The following is a 15,239-nucleotide window of genomic DNA, read 5'->3' on the forward strand; positions in this document are numbered from 1 at the left end:
CATCAGAGTGATGGAGATCATAGGGCTCTCTTAGACTTCTGCCTACCACAGAACGTAACATGATCTTCTCATTTGAAAAAATCACTCTGTTTGCGTTGGGGGTGACGGTGGGCGGGGGGAGGATGAGAGGCAAAAAGGCTCTTTAGAGGATTGTCATATACCTTCATGGAGGAGACGGTGGCCTGCACTGAGTGTAGGCAGGGGCAGTGAGGGGACTGGACAAGATTGAGAACTATCAGAGAGGCAGGGCTATTTCCATCTCCCTAGCATGGTATTGGAGGTCTCTGATAGTCTGGCTCAGCCCATTCCCCCGAGTCCTCACATGTTTGGCTATCCCTTCCTCCTTCCCGCCGGACACGTGATCGTTACAGCTTTGTTCTCAGCCGTAATCCCTACTGGATTTTAAGCTCCACGAGGGTAGCGATCCTACCTGTTCTTGCTCACTTTTGAATCCTCTGCATTTAAAGTACAATGCGTGGCACCTTCTAAGTTTACTCAAGTATCTGTCAGATAAATGGATGAGCAAATGAATGAGTGGACCCTACATTCTAGCAAGTCAACACCTCACTCATCCAGAACAGCACGGATGTCTTGATGCATCCATGCTTTGGTACATGCTTTCCCTGCTTATGAGGATCCCTCTTAAACAACTGGAAAACGCCTACTTATCCTCCAGAAGCTGAGCTCAAAGATCATACACTCTGGGAATCCTTTCTTTTCTCCTCCAAAAAGAATGGGTTCCTTGCTCTTCTTCTGCCTCTCTTAATATGCAGAAGTTACATTTTTTAAAATATCTGTTTATGCCACAAGACTTGAGAGCTTTCTGTGAGACTGGATGGACTGTCTTGTGTATATTTTGGTCCCCAGTGCCTAGAGAGTGTCTGGCACATAGTGGTGCCTCTATCTTCCTCGATGCTATAAGGAACACTAAAATAAATGATGTCTAAGATATTCTGCTACCCTTAAGGTTAGTATAATTTCTCTCTAGAGGCAGACAGATATGTGGGATCCCTGTTACAGGAATGATATATATGAAATTCCTGCTGGAGTAATTAAAGGGTAATCAAGGGGTTCCGGGAAGGATAAAGAAGGTGGGACCTTAATAAGCGGAGGGAAGGGGTTGAGGGTATCCTTGGAGGGAGAGATCATGTGAGTTAAATTATTAACGTAGGTATGCATATGGTTGGTTGTATACCAGTGTTTTAGAGTGTGGGTTCTGGAATCATCCTGCTTAGATGAACCTTTCGCCTTTCACCCAGCTATAACTTTTAGAAGTTTTCTTTGTGTGGAAAAAAGAGACAATAATAGAACCTTTCTTATAGAGTTCCCAGGAACACAAAATGAAACAGTGTACAACAATAAAAGATTTAACATTTCATCTAGCAAATGCTCAATGAAACATACCTAGCTTTATCCACAAGTTTTATTGAGTATCTACTCCATGCTCTACCGTGGACTTGGTGTTGAGGACGCAGCAGTGGACTAGACAGGCATGGTCCCTGCCCTTAGAGAGCTCACAGACAGGGCTACTTTGGTATTTGTTCGATTAGAAATGTATTTGGTAGATTACGCTGGGCTGTAGTGACAAACGGAGCCAAACATGTATAATGGCTCAAACATGACAAAGGTTTATTTATCACTGACGTCATAGTCAAAAGCAGGTGTCCTGATTGGTAGGTGGTATTATTCTAGACAATAATATAGGGACCCTGGTTCCTTCCACTTGATGGATCCAAAAGCCCATAGACTTCATCATCTTCATCTGGCCAGAGGAAGAAAAGAGGAGGAGGGGGCCTACCTTCTTCAAGGCCATGGCCGGGAAGTGGAGCACACAACTTCCCCTCATGTCCCACTGGCTGGAACCCAGTTACACGGCCACTTGTAATGGCGAGGGAGGCTGGGAAATGCAGTGACCCCAAAGAACCAGAAGTGGATTTTTGTGAACAGCTAGCTACCTGCCGCGAGAATCTTTATAAGAAACGGGAGATACGGCAGAGAGAGTTCTGAAAGTCTATAGGTTGCAAATGGGTCTATATGTGGCCCACAGGATGTTTTAGGTGGAGGGCATCCTTTCCAGGTAGCCACGTTCCCACCACTTTCTATGTCTCACATACGACCCAATTCACACACACTCGCAACTCACCTGACCGCCGTGCACCTTTGAGTTTGTGACTCCTGCTGCTACACATCCTCCCAGGATTTTTTCATTCACTGCCAGGGATTTCATACCCTTGATCTGTCATGGCTCCCAAATCTATGTGTCCCTTCCGGATCTCCTGATCTCCAAATAGGTACATGCAGCTGCTAGTGGCACAGCTCCACTTAGGGGTCCCCCAAACACCCCAAACATGTGTCAAAAAAGATAAGCTGAACCCATCATCTTTTTTCCTGAACCTGCTCTGGCTCCTGAACCCCTGTCTCAGACAATGGCCCCACCATTCACCAAGTGAGATCAGGAACCTGAGTGTCACACTCCATCACTCTCTAGTTATCTCCTTTCCCACAGTATATTGAAGTTCTGTGAGGGCATGGGTCTTGTCTCTTTTGTTTTCTGCACACAGTAGGCATTTGGTAAATGTTTGTGGCAGGGTGGAAGGAAGGAAGGAAGGAAGGAAGGAAGGAAGGAAGGAAGGAAAGAAAGGGAAAGAAGGAAAGAAGGAAGGAAGGAAGGAGAGAGGAAGGGAGGGAAGAAAGGAAGGAAGGAAGGAAGGAAGGAAGGAAGGAAGGAAGGAAGGAAGGAGAGAGAGAGGGAAGGAAGGAAAGAAGGAAGGAAGGAGAGAGGGAGGGAGGCAGGGAGGCAGGGAAGGAAGGAAGGAAGGAAGGAAGGAAGGAAGGAAGGAAGGAATCAAGGGAGGGAGGGAGGAAGGGAAGGAAGGAGGGAAGGAGAAGAAGAAGGAAGGAAGGGAGGGAGGAAGGAAGGAAGGAATCAAGGGAGGAAGGAAGGAAGGAATCAAGGGAGGAAGGAAGGAAGGGAGAAAGGGAAGGAAGGAAGGAAGGAAGGAAGGAAGGAAGGAAGGAAGGAGAAGAAGAAGGGAGGAAGGAAGGAAGGAAGGAAGGAAAGGATGGAGGGAGGAAGGGAAGGAAGGAAGGAGAAGAAGAAGGAAGGGAGGGAGGAAGGAAGGAAGGAAGGAAGGAAAGGAGGGAGGGAGGGAAGGAAGGAAGGAAGGAAGGAAGGAAGGAAGGAAGCAAAGAGAGAGGGAGGGAGGCAGGGAGGAAGGGAAGGGGAGGAAGGAAGGAAGGAAGGAAGGAAGGAAGGAAGGAAGGAATCAAGGGAGGGAGGGTGGGAGGAAGGGAGGAAGGGAAGGAAGGAGGGAAGGAGAAGAAGAAGGGAGGGAGGGAGGAAGGGAGGAAGGGAAGGAAGGAAGGAAGGAGAAGAAGAAGGAAGGAAGGGAGGGAGGGAGGAAGGATTGCTTATTTCTTATCTGGATCCTGCACTTTCTTCATGAGTTTCCTTGTCTCTGGTCTTGTTTTTCTCTCATACCCACTACTGCCAAATGTTTGATGACCCCCATTAACTTCAGTAGAGTCTACACATCCCTTGGGATCTGATGTCTGCTTTACCCCCAGCCTGTTCATTCCAGCTGCCCCCTTGTTCATACCGTCCTCTCTGACCCCCTAATTCCTACCCACCCTCCAGGTTTCAGCTGAATGATCACCTCCTCCTAAAAGTCAACAACATCCTCTCCAGGAAATAATCCAAGCAAAACTGGGCTTTAGGATGATTAACCCATACAACTAGCTGAGAACAATGGACGTCATGATGCCCTTTTGTTAGGAAGAAGACTGGGCTGCAGGGGAAGGTGAAGAATGGACTTAAAATTCAGACTGTGGTCACCTAAGCACCTTCCTACACGTTGAGTAGATGCCTCCCAGCACACCAGGGACATTCCGGTTTTAATCCTCAGGGCTGTGCTTTCCAACACAAGTAGCCAATGGACATAGGTGGCTCTGGAGACCTTGAAATGTGGTCATCTGAACTGAGATGTGCTGTGAGTATAAACTACACACTAGATGTCAAAGACTCAGCACACACAAAAAAATGTTTAATACCTCACGAACAATATGCTATAGAGACTACATATTAAAATGACACTGTTTTAGAAATATCAGATTAAATCCTTGAAATTATTTTACTTGTTTCTTTTTATTTATTCTTTTAAAAAATTTTTATTTATTTATTTTGAGGGGGGAGAGGCAGAGAGACAGAGAGAGAGAGAGAGAGAGAGACAGAGAGAGAGAGAATCCCAAGCAGGCTCGACCCCAACATGGGGCTCGATCCCATGAACCATGAGATCATGTCCTGAGCTGAAACCAAGAGTCAAACGCTTAACCAACCGAGCCACCCAGGTGTCCCTCTTTTTATGTATTCTTTAATGTAGCTACCAGAAATGTATAAATACCTATGTAGCTCACATTGTATTTCCATTAGGCAACGCTGTCTATGGGAAGGCCTAGAAACTTGGAGCAGATGGTTTGAGCCTCTTCGAGTAGAGCTACCCTAAGAGTCCTAAACAAGTGCATATCTGTCTCGGGTCGTGGCCACCTCCAGAGAAAGCCACTGCATATCTTTTCTGGATTCGTAGTTGGAAGGTTTCTTTTTGTTTTATGATGTCCCTCAGAAAAGCCTTGTGCTGCAACGTAAGCCAGTCCCCTTGGGCAGCCTAAGAATCCCGCTCTTGAGTCCCGCCCGCAGCTGGATCCCATTGAAAACATACATTGTTGCTTCCTGGACAGGATTTCAGCATCCCTGCTCATCCACGAGCCCTAATGTAAGACACATAGATTCAGGCAGTGCTCTGAGCCAGAAAAATACACAGGCTTCATAATGGGAGAAAATATACAAAAATATACTTATAACCAAGGGGAGGCATTCGCAAACAGGACATCTAAAAAAGCAAAATGCAGAAAAGGCCAGTCAATACAACCATATCAAAATTTGAAACTTCTGACAAAAAAAGGACAGAAGGATATCATCAATGGTGTTGAAAGTTAAATAATAACTCAGGAGAAAACATGTACATTGTAGGTACCAAAAGCTTAGAATTTAGGATGTAAAAAGAACTCGCAAAATTTAGTTTAAAAAAAGATCATGCAAAATCATCACACATCGTGTAAATGGGTAACAGGTAGATTACAGGTAGACTACAGCAGAGGAAGAATAAATGGCAACAAACATGAAATAATGCCCAACCAGACCAGAAATCAGGAAAATGTAAATTTAAGTAAAACAAGATGCCCTTTTCCTGCCAGCAGATGGGCAAAATGTTTTAAATCGGTAATAACATTGTTGGCAAAGATGAGATACGTCCTCTCATTCGCCGCTGGTGCAAATCAATACACCTATTTTAGAGACAATTTGGTAATATCTCTTAAAAATAAAACTATGCATACCCCGTGTCCCAGCAATTCAACCTTCTAGTATCTACCTTAGAGAAACACACATATGCTCAGGAGGCATGAACAGGGGTGTGAACGGACCATTTTTGTTTCAGCAAGCCCATGGATACAATTCAAGTGTCCACCAGTAAGGGACTGGCTGAGTGCACTGGGGGACAACCATAATTTGGAAGGCGAGGTGTTAGCTAGAGCCAGTAGGTTTATCTGCACAGGCAATAACAGATCTCTAGGATGCATTGTTCTGTGCAAAAGGGAAGTTTTGGAGGGATGTATGTGCTGGGATCCCATTGATATTTTAAAAAATATACACACGAAACATATACCCATACGCATGTACATAAAACCACGTTGTATGTTTTCCAGGGGTACTGATATCTGTGTGTGCGTGCATAGAGCCAGGTATCAAAGGTACCAGACTGAAAGCAGTGAATCTCTCCTGGAGGAAGAAGATGTTTGCCGAGGGAGTGGATCAGAGAGGAACTTAGCTTCCTCTGTAATGATTTTACAAGAGGAATTCAGTCACGTATTGCCTGATTATGCAGTTACAGCGTACGATTTTAAAAAGTGAGAGGCCTCAGGTGGGATCACTGAGTTCTGCTTCTCCTTTAGACCTTTTCTTCACCTGCCCGTGTCTCCTGGCTGTGGATACAGCCCCGGGAACGAGGGCATCTCCGTTCCGTGTAATCTGAAGGAAGTTATCTCAGGTGCTTTATCTCCAAGGATGGTGAAGATTAAGAATGCTACCGGCTGAGGAGGAGTCCAGTCGAGTACCTGGTTTAAAGAATGGGCTTCATGCTGGGGCACCTGGGTGGCTCGGGTCCTGATCTCACGGTTTGTGAGTTCAAGCCCCGTGTTGGGCTCTGTGCTGCCAGCTCAGAGCCTGGAGCCTGCTTTGGGTTCTGTGTCTCCCTCTCTCTCTGCCCCTCCCCCACTCGTGCTTGCTCTCTCCCTCTCTCTCCCTCTCTCTCTCTCAAAAATAAACATAAAAAGAAAAAAAAGAATGTGAATGTGCTTCACCCTGGATCTTTTTTCTCTTGTAGGGGAGCTTCTAAGAAGGCAACACAGAACTTCTACGAAGTTCTCACAGTGGGGACAGAGCCCTTTGCTCAATGTCCTCGTGTTGGATCTCAAGGGTGGCGAGTCATTTGATTCTATGGGTTTTGAGTCATCTTCCTTATACCTGTGAGAAGTGAGACATAGCTCCCTCGCTCATGAGAAAACTGAGGGCCAAGGGGCAGGCACTGGCCAGTTTCCCAGCTCACAGAGCCCTGTGGGAGCTGGTATTTTGTCTGGCATTCCTACCTGTCCAGTCTGTCAGTCACGGTTCATGGCGGCCGTGGAACACCCCAAACAGGAACTTCCGCCCTTAATTATCCTGAGCCGTGCACAAGTGTGACTGGACCTTACTGCCTGAATCGGTTCCTCTTAACGATTAACCACAGAAAATAATCTGGCAAATTGTGTTTACGGAAATGCATGGCTGCTCTCTCGAATGCATCGGGGAAAATCGGGGACCTGCCGCTCTCCACCGAGGGAGCTCATTCCTCACCAGCCTGAGCTGGGGCAGAGATGCTGGGGTGAGGAGTGCGGAGGGGGGCCTCCTCAGGGACACGGCTTCTAAAAGTGAGGTCGGCCAGCCACCTGCTCAGAATTGCTGGTGGTGTTTATTAAAATGCAGATTCCAGGGCCTCTCCACACCCATTGAATTGGAGTCTCTAGAGGTAGGCCCAGGAATTTGTGTGTAAAGCTATCTCCCCTGGGGCTTCTTCTACACACTGAAAGTTGAGCCCAACTGCACGAGGAGGAAAAAACCTGAGACAAGCACGCTCTTAGCAAGAATTCTCTTTAGCACCTTGGCTCCATGAATAGTAATCATACATATAAAGGACATCCACACAGTAGGATGTTGGCAACATATGACAGGCGAGGGATGCCCCAGGGAAGAGAGAGAAAGGAAGACACAGGACAGAGTAGGGGAGGAGCGGCTCATTCATTATACTCTGCAATCTTGTATCTCTGGTGGAAGCTTTGTGTCTTCTGTTGGAAGCCTAGGTTACAAGGTGATAACGTGGAAATGTTTAGGTACGAGAGTCTCAAGTAGCATTGACATCAGTCATCTGAAAGACACTCTGGAAGATATTTGATTGACATTCTTAGTTTTTGTTCCAACAAAACCAGCCTCGTTCCTGATTCACAAATCATCCTGGGAATGTATGACTTACAGTCAGAGAGAAGTCTCCCGAGCAAAAAAAGAGAAAACCAAACACGGTTCATTCAATGGTCTATGACATCACCTTTGAAGACTATGTCAAAAGGGGTTTTGTTCGATTAATTTTCATTATCTGTTGTTACCCAATTAATGAAAGGTGATCCTATTAATGAGTGTGTGAACGAGACAGTGTCTTCGTTGCCACATCTGAAACATTCCCCAGCCTTTTCAGGGTGGAATCGGCCTGACCCAAAGTGTGGCCTTTCTTCATTGTAGAGAGATACAAACTCTCTCCAACCGTCCCAACACCAAATTATTATGTGTCAGCTGCTTGCCACCCAGGACACAATACGAGGCCTGTGCTTGAGTTACTGCGATTTTATGTGAGCAAAATGCTAGCTTTCTTTTTTCAGCGAAGTCGATCGAGTCGGGAGAAGTTTCAATACCACATTTCTTGGTTTGAAAGCAGGATTGTTTTATGAGCTGGCACCAGCTGCAGAGAACTCGCCAACTCCCTTTAAGAAATAATGTTTAGAAGAAGCTAAATTTGATTAAATGGAACCTTTGATACAAATGACTCTCAGACAATGAAACTATCTTCACAAGGAGATGTTCTCTTCCCCCAATGAGGAAGAAATAGAGACATGTTTCCATTGTCACTGTGGCCCGTCTGGACTGAAAAGGAAGGCTGTGGGATAGATAAGCAAAAATAGGTTACATCTGAGTATGCCGGCCGTCTCTCCCCGCTTGCTGGAGAATCTCCTCTTTGTCTCACTCCTGAAGCACAGCGTTGTTTTCTTGGACCGGTGCTCTGAGTTAAACCTGGATTAAACTATGGATCCCTTACACCTGATTTTGTGATTCGATACTGACACAAATGCAAACCTAGAACACAATGGAATCCCGAATCACTTAAACCTCCGTAAATAGGAAAGAAGCCACTCGATCTTCCGAAAGATTGTCCGGTCGCTTTCTCTTCCATATCGATTGTTCAGCTATAAAATGAAATCACTGAATTCTTCCGTATGCAAGCATTTGCTACTTTTGAGTATACGTTAAAGAATTTCACAGAGCAGAACTGTGTCATTAAAAGTATCTTATCCATCCACGTGATTCGGCAGTTTCATTTCTTGGTATGTGCTTATCCAAAAGATTTGAAGACAGGTCTTGAAGACAGATGTGCACACTCGGGTTTATAGCAGCGTCGTTTACAACAGCCAAAAGGTGGAAGCACTCCCAATGGCCATCGACAGATGATAAATGGATAAACAAAATGTGATGCACATACAATTCAGCCTTAAATGGTAGGAAATTCTGACATGCTACAACGTGGATGAATTTTGAGGGCATCAGGCTAAGCGAAATAAGCCAGTCATAAAAAAAAGAAATACCTTAGGATTGCATTTATATGAGGCACCTACAGTAGTCAAATGCACAGACAGAAAGCGGAAGGGTGCTTACCAGATGCTGGCGGGGAATTGTTGCTTTATGGGTGTGAAGTTTCATTTTGCAAGGTGAAAAAAGTTCTGGAGATGAACAGTGGTAAGGATTGCGCCACAGTGTGAATGCACGTAAGGTATGCCATTGAGCAATACCCTGGAAAAAAAAAGTGAGAATAGTAAATTTTATGTCATGTACATTTTTACCAGAACTTAAAATAATAATTTGTCTAAGTATTTCAGATTTTTAGGTCAAAGCGCTTATTAAGAGAATCTGCAACTTTTTCAAGATGTAAAATGCTTTCCACGTGACTTTAAAAGTAAATATTGGGGTGCCTGGGTGGCTCAGTCGGTTAAGCGTCCGACTTTGGCTCAGGTCATGATCTTACCGTTCATGGGTTCGAGCCCTAGGTCAGGATCTGTGCTGACAGCTCAGAGCCTGGAACCTGCTTTGGATTCTGTGTCTCCCTGTCTCTGCTTCTCCCCCGCTCATGCTTTGTGTCTCTCTCTCTCTCTCTCTCAAAAATAAATAAATGTGAAAATAAAAATAAATACAAATAAAAGTAAATATAATATTTTGGGGTTTTAAAATTATTTTTAAAACTTTTTTTTAACATTTATTCTTTTTGAGATTGAGAGAGGCAGAGCACGAGCAGGGAAGGGGCAGAGAGAGAGACACAGAATCCAAAACAAGCTCCAGGCTCCGAGCTGTCAGCACAGAGCCCAACGCGGGGCTCGAATTCACAGACCATGAGAACATGACCTGAGCTGAAGTCGGACGCCCAACCGACTGAGCCACCCAGGTGCCCCCCCTTTTTTTTTTTTTAATATAATATTTTGTTAATTCCCTGCATCTTTCAGGAAACTACGTTTCTGGTAACTGTCCACTTGAAGAAAGCCTTTATCTTCCTATTGCTTTCAAACCGTTTCTCCCTGGACCCATGTATAGTCAGATTCCTTAGCCTCTTGTGCTGGTCCGTGGCTTCATCGCTCTGGTCTCTACCAGAAACTTAGGTAAATGGTTGCAAGCTTTGGTAAACTTGAACAATGAGAGTTGGGTACCGATCAATCTTTATGTTGAGGAGCCTGGAACTATAAAGCATATTCTTAATAAAAATTAATGTTCTACCTAGTTCACAGAACTGTGCACAGAATTAATAGCACAAGGCCCGCAGAAGTGCCTGGAGGCAGCTGACAAGTTATCTTAGTAGATATTTTCTTATTAAGCGGTAGCAACGAACAGAGCTGATGGACCCAGGGACATTGCTTTTATCCCTGTTTCCTGGGCTAGGAGGCGCTAGGTTTCTAAGCACGTCTCTTAGGAACAACAGAACAAAGGGTCCTAAATCCCCACTCGTATGTCAGCTAAGTGAAGAAGTTCCATTATGTATATGTTATATATTGGGGTTCTGTTCACCCCCAAAAAGTTTAAATGCACTAACCACGAAGACGTGTTGCTTGACTGTGCACCTTTCTTTCTCTCCTTCCTGCTTCCCCCCTGTTCCAGTTCCACCTGGGAATCAACGCAGTTGTCCGGAGGCTGAAGCCACCCCAAGCAGTGCGAAGGGACCGAGCTGCGGACCCAGGCCAGGGGGATCTCACATTCCACCGCCGGTGGCAGTGATTGGCTCAGGAAGGGGCACCTGACCTCAGAGGGTGTGGTTAGAGTAAATCTCAAGCACTTTGCTGATAACATTCATTGGCATAAAGATTTTCCCTTCCTGCCTCCTAGCCTGAGCGCATGCAGCCCCAGGGAACAGCTGGAACCCGGTTTACCACCAAAGGGTTTGCCCAGATCTGCCGGAGGCGACGTAACACCAAGGACGCAGAGCCAAGAACCGGTGAGGCGGAAATTGGTTCCCATTCAGGTGTTCGAGCCAGCCCCAAAGCTCTTCAAATCTTTATGGGCTTTTCAATTACATGAGCCGGTGAATTCCCTTTATAATTTAAGCCAGTATGAGCCAGCTTTGCTCTTACTTAGAACCAAAAACATTCTGATGCATCATCCATCCATGTCAGGTGGCCCCTTCATTTTGTGGATGAGGAAACTAAGTCCCAACATGCTACATGATTAGTTAAGAGACATGGCCTTCCCAGACCCAGGCCTTTTTCTTTCACTGTTATGGTCATTTAGAGCATTTGTGATGAGTTTGGCAGCAGTGAATACAAAGTTAATCCTTATTACCAACCACTGATCAGATGTGCTCCAAAGTGCTGAGACCGATTTGGACTTTGGACATTGGACTGTGGCAATCAATCTCATTGCCGTATGGTCACCCTGTGTATTACGGGTCCTGATGATTCACTAGAAAGAAGAAAGGATCAAATAGTTGGAGCAAGCTGTGGGGACTTCCTTGAAGAATTTTATTTATTTTTTTAAAGTTATTTATTTTGAGAGAGAGCGAGAGAGCTGGTGCATGAGTGGGGAAGGCACAGAAAGAGAATTCCAAGCAGGTGCCACACTGTCAACACAGAGCCCATTTAGGGGCTCGTTCCCATGAACCGTGGGATCATGACCTGAGCCGAAATCAAGAGTCGGGGGGTTAGCTGACTGAGCCACCCAGGTGCCCCAAAGAATTGTATTTAACTTACAGTTAGTTTACCAGCAACTCAGGCTCAATTATATATGCCGCTTTGCCACTTTCTTCTGAACTTGTCACGGACTTTTGCTTCTTGCTAATCATCCCTTATTACCACTTCTTATCTTTCAAAAGGACAACCTCACCGCCCTGTCTTCTTGCCTTTTGGGCCTCCTCTACAGCCACCAAGACTTACATACATTATAAATGTACGGGAAGGATGAGAGAGGGAGAGAGAAGAAATAAGTGTATGTATGTGGACACGTGGACGTAGCATGTATGAAAGAAATCGTGCATGGTCGTGACAGTCCTTGTTGCCGCAGCTGATAACCAGGCAGAATTGCTGTTTAGAACTCCCTTCCTCCACTCCTCATTCCATGTTTCCTTCCTTTGCCCCCAGCCAGGATATCAGCAGGTGTGGGTTCTTTACTTGGTAGAATGACCTCAACTTCCCTTTCTAAAAGGTCTGACTGTTTAGTGCTTCTGCCTGGTTTTGTCCACTAAGTGTTACTCTTGGACATGCAGGTGCCCCAAGAATCCCATGGGTTGCAGACATGGTCCTCCAGGCCCTCCCTGTGTGGCAGCCTTCCACCTTCTCCTTGGTTACCAGAACCTAACTCCCCAGCAGGGACAGCAACTCCCTTCGTTGCCTCTTTGTTTGGTGACCCGGTGAGCCCATGATGGTTGACTTGGACGGAACCTGCCGAGAGCATTCTTCCCTTGGGCCCTCAGACCTCCAAGACATCAGAACAAAGTTCTGGGAGCAAGTGCTTCCAGCTACTTGGACCTGTGGATTTTATTTATGGGGAAAACAGAAAGATACGCTCGTTGCTGTGTCAAAGTGTATACCACACCCCATAACATAGAACTTTCACGATGTTGTCTATTGGGTGTCAGAAGTAGGTCTTCAGTAGGGTGTCCCACCATCCTTGCGAGGTAAGAACAGTAGATCCCATGGGCATAGGCCTGTTGCCTCACTTCTTTTGCTGTGAAATGTGTTCCTTAATCAGAAGTGATGTTGTGGGGAAAACGATGACAGTGAATAATGTATTTTGCAAGTTCGTGGGGTTGAGACCATAGCTTAGGATTGGCCATAATTTGCAACAGCTGGAAGGCATCACCACCCCTGGTCCTGAAAGGGCAATGGGGAAGAAATAGTGTTTCTGGGCCAAGTGAGAGCTAGAAACATAGAGGCAAGTCCCACCCACCCGAGCAGGAGGGACACAGAGGGACACAGCCCTGGCCAGAAGCACAGCACCCAAACAGGGAGGAATCAGGAAAAAAAAAATACTCCAAGCTCATCTTCTACTGCTCTTTGATCTCTAATCGGTGCCTCCCTTTGAACTCAAAGGAAACCAGAAAGCAAAAGGCCGCAGTGATACTTTCCAGAGGGGTTAGGCTCCCAGGGCCCAGAGCAGAGCAAAGAAAGACAGATCGTGGGCTTGGAGTGATGGGAGTTGGGAGGGGGTGATAACCAACACATAGAATAATTCAGGCAAAAGAAATCTGGAAGGAATCCTTTATAACCTTGAAGTCCTAGGGAGGAAATGGAAGGGCTTACGATCCCAATTAGTATGTTCATTTCTTCTTCCAGTGGCACCAGATTGTCAGAGAGATGGCATGAACATAGAGTCTGGCGGGTGGGACTCAATCGTTGGTTGTTAATAATAAAACCGCAATTTAGGTAAGGAAGAGGAAACATATATAGCCAAAAAAAATAGGATAATAATGATATGAAATGACATGGAGGTTCTAAAGGGCATCTAACTTTTATGAAGTGTTTACTATAAATTAGCTGGTTTCTGGCAACCCACTTTTTTAGGTGCAACCTCAACCTCATAAGGTTAATACTATCAGGCATATTTTATAGATGTGGAATCAGGGCTCAGAGAGGTTAAGTAAGTTAATTATGACAACGCAGCTAATACACGGCAAGAGGCAGGATTTGAACCTGGGTCTTTTTGAGTCTATGCTCTTAGTTGGTAGCCAGTGTGCAAGATGATCCCCAATGATCCTGGCCTCCTGGTACTCATAGTCTGGATGCTCCTCTTCCCCACTGTTTGTGTGACCAATAGAGTATGAGAGAAGTAGGGGTACCTGGCTGGCTCGGTCAGTGGAACACGTGACTTTTGATCTTGGGGTTGTGAGTTTGAGCCCCATGTTGGGCACAGAGATTACTTTAAAAAAAAATTAAAAAAAAAAAAAACATGATAGGGGCACCTGGGTGGCTCAGTCGGTTAAGCGTCCGACTTTGGCTCAGGTCATGGTCTTGCAGTTTGTGAGTTCGAGCCCCAGGTCAGGCTCTGTGCTGACAGCTCAGAGCCTGGAGCTTGCTTCAGATTCTGTGTCTCCCTCTCTCTCTACCCCTCCCCATCTCATGCTCTGTCTCTCTCTCAAAAGTAAATACACATTAAAAATTTAAAAAAAAGGGGAGAACATGATAGAAGTAATGGTATGGCACCTCCAAGTCTAGGTCACAAAACACATTGCAGTTTCTGCCTCTTTCTCTTGGATCACTCACTTTGGGGAAAGAGCCACCATGTTATAAGACCCAATGGCGGAGGAAGTGAGATTTCTGTCCAACATCCATCAAGGAACTAGGCCTTCTGCTAAGCCACATAAGTGAGGTTGGCAGGGGATCTCCTGGCCCCAGTCAAGTCTTCAGATGACTGTATCTGAGGAGTCATGTGACCTCCTATAAGCCAGAACCACCCGGCCAAACCACTCCCAAATTTCTGCCCTGCAAAATCTGTGAGCTCATAAATGTTTGTTGTCTTAAGCCACTAAGTTTTAGGCAATTTGTTATGCATCAATAGATGAGTGATATATTACAGTAGCAACACAAGCTCAGAAGCCTGCTAGCTGTCTCAAAATTCCAAAGTTTCTAATCTGGGCCTTGAGAGAGCAGTGTAGGAATTCACCTGGAAAGAAGGGCATGCAACCCAGCATGTGCAAAACTTAGAATACGATGCAGCCCTTGCGACCTTGTAAATAGTATGGTTCAGCCATGGAAAGAATATGCTTGGGAGCAGAAAGAAACAGGTGGCCAGGCTGTCTGGGGCCAGATTATGAGTGTTGTTTATGTCATCGTAAGATGTTTGGACTCTATCCTATAAGGATTAAGGAGTTGCTGACCCATAACAATAGTGGACCAAGGCAGTGAGAAGGATAGATTCTTTACAAATAATGTAAGGAGGGGCACCTAGGTGGCTCAGTTGGTTGTGTCTGACTCCTGATTTCAGCTCAGGTTATGATCTCACAGTTCATGAGTTTGAGCCCCAAGTCGGGCTCTGTGCTGTGTGGAACCTGCCTGGGATCCTCATTTTCTCTCTCTCTCTGTGCCTCCCCTGCTCATGCTCTCTCTCAAAAATAAATAAAACTAATAAAAACCTTAAAAAATAAGTAACGTATGGAAAATAAATGACCCAATTTTTTAAAAAGCAAAAGATTTGGGACACCTGAGTGGCTCAGTCAAGCAACCGACTTTGGCTCAGGTCACGATCTCGCGGTCCGTGAGTTCGAGCCCCGTATTGGGCTCTGTGCTGACAGCTCAGGGCCTGGAGCCTGCTCCAGATTCTGTGTCTCCCTCTCTCTCTGCCCCTCTCCTCCTTGCAC

This window comes from Panthera pardus, unplaced genomic scaffold (genome assembly GCF_024362965.1).
Source record: "Panthera pardus isolate Hobbes unplaced genomic scaffold, ASM2436296v1 HiC_scaffold_12, whole genome shotgun sequence".
Lineage (NCBI taxonomy): Eukaryota > Metazoa > Chordata > Mammalia > Carnivora > Felidae > Panthera > Panthera pardus.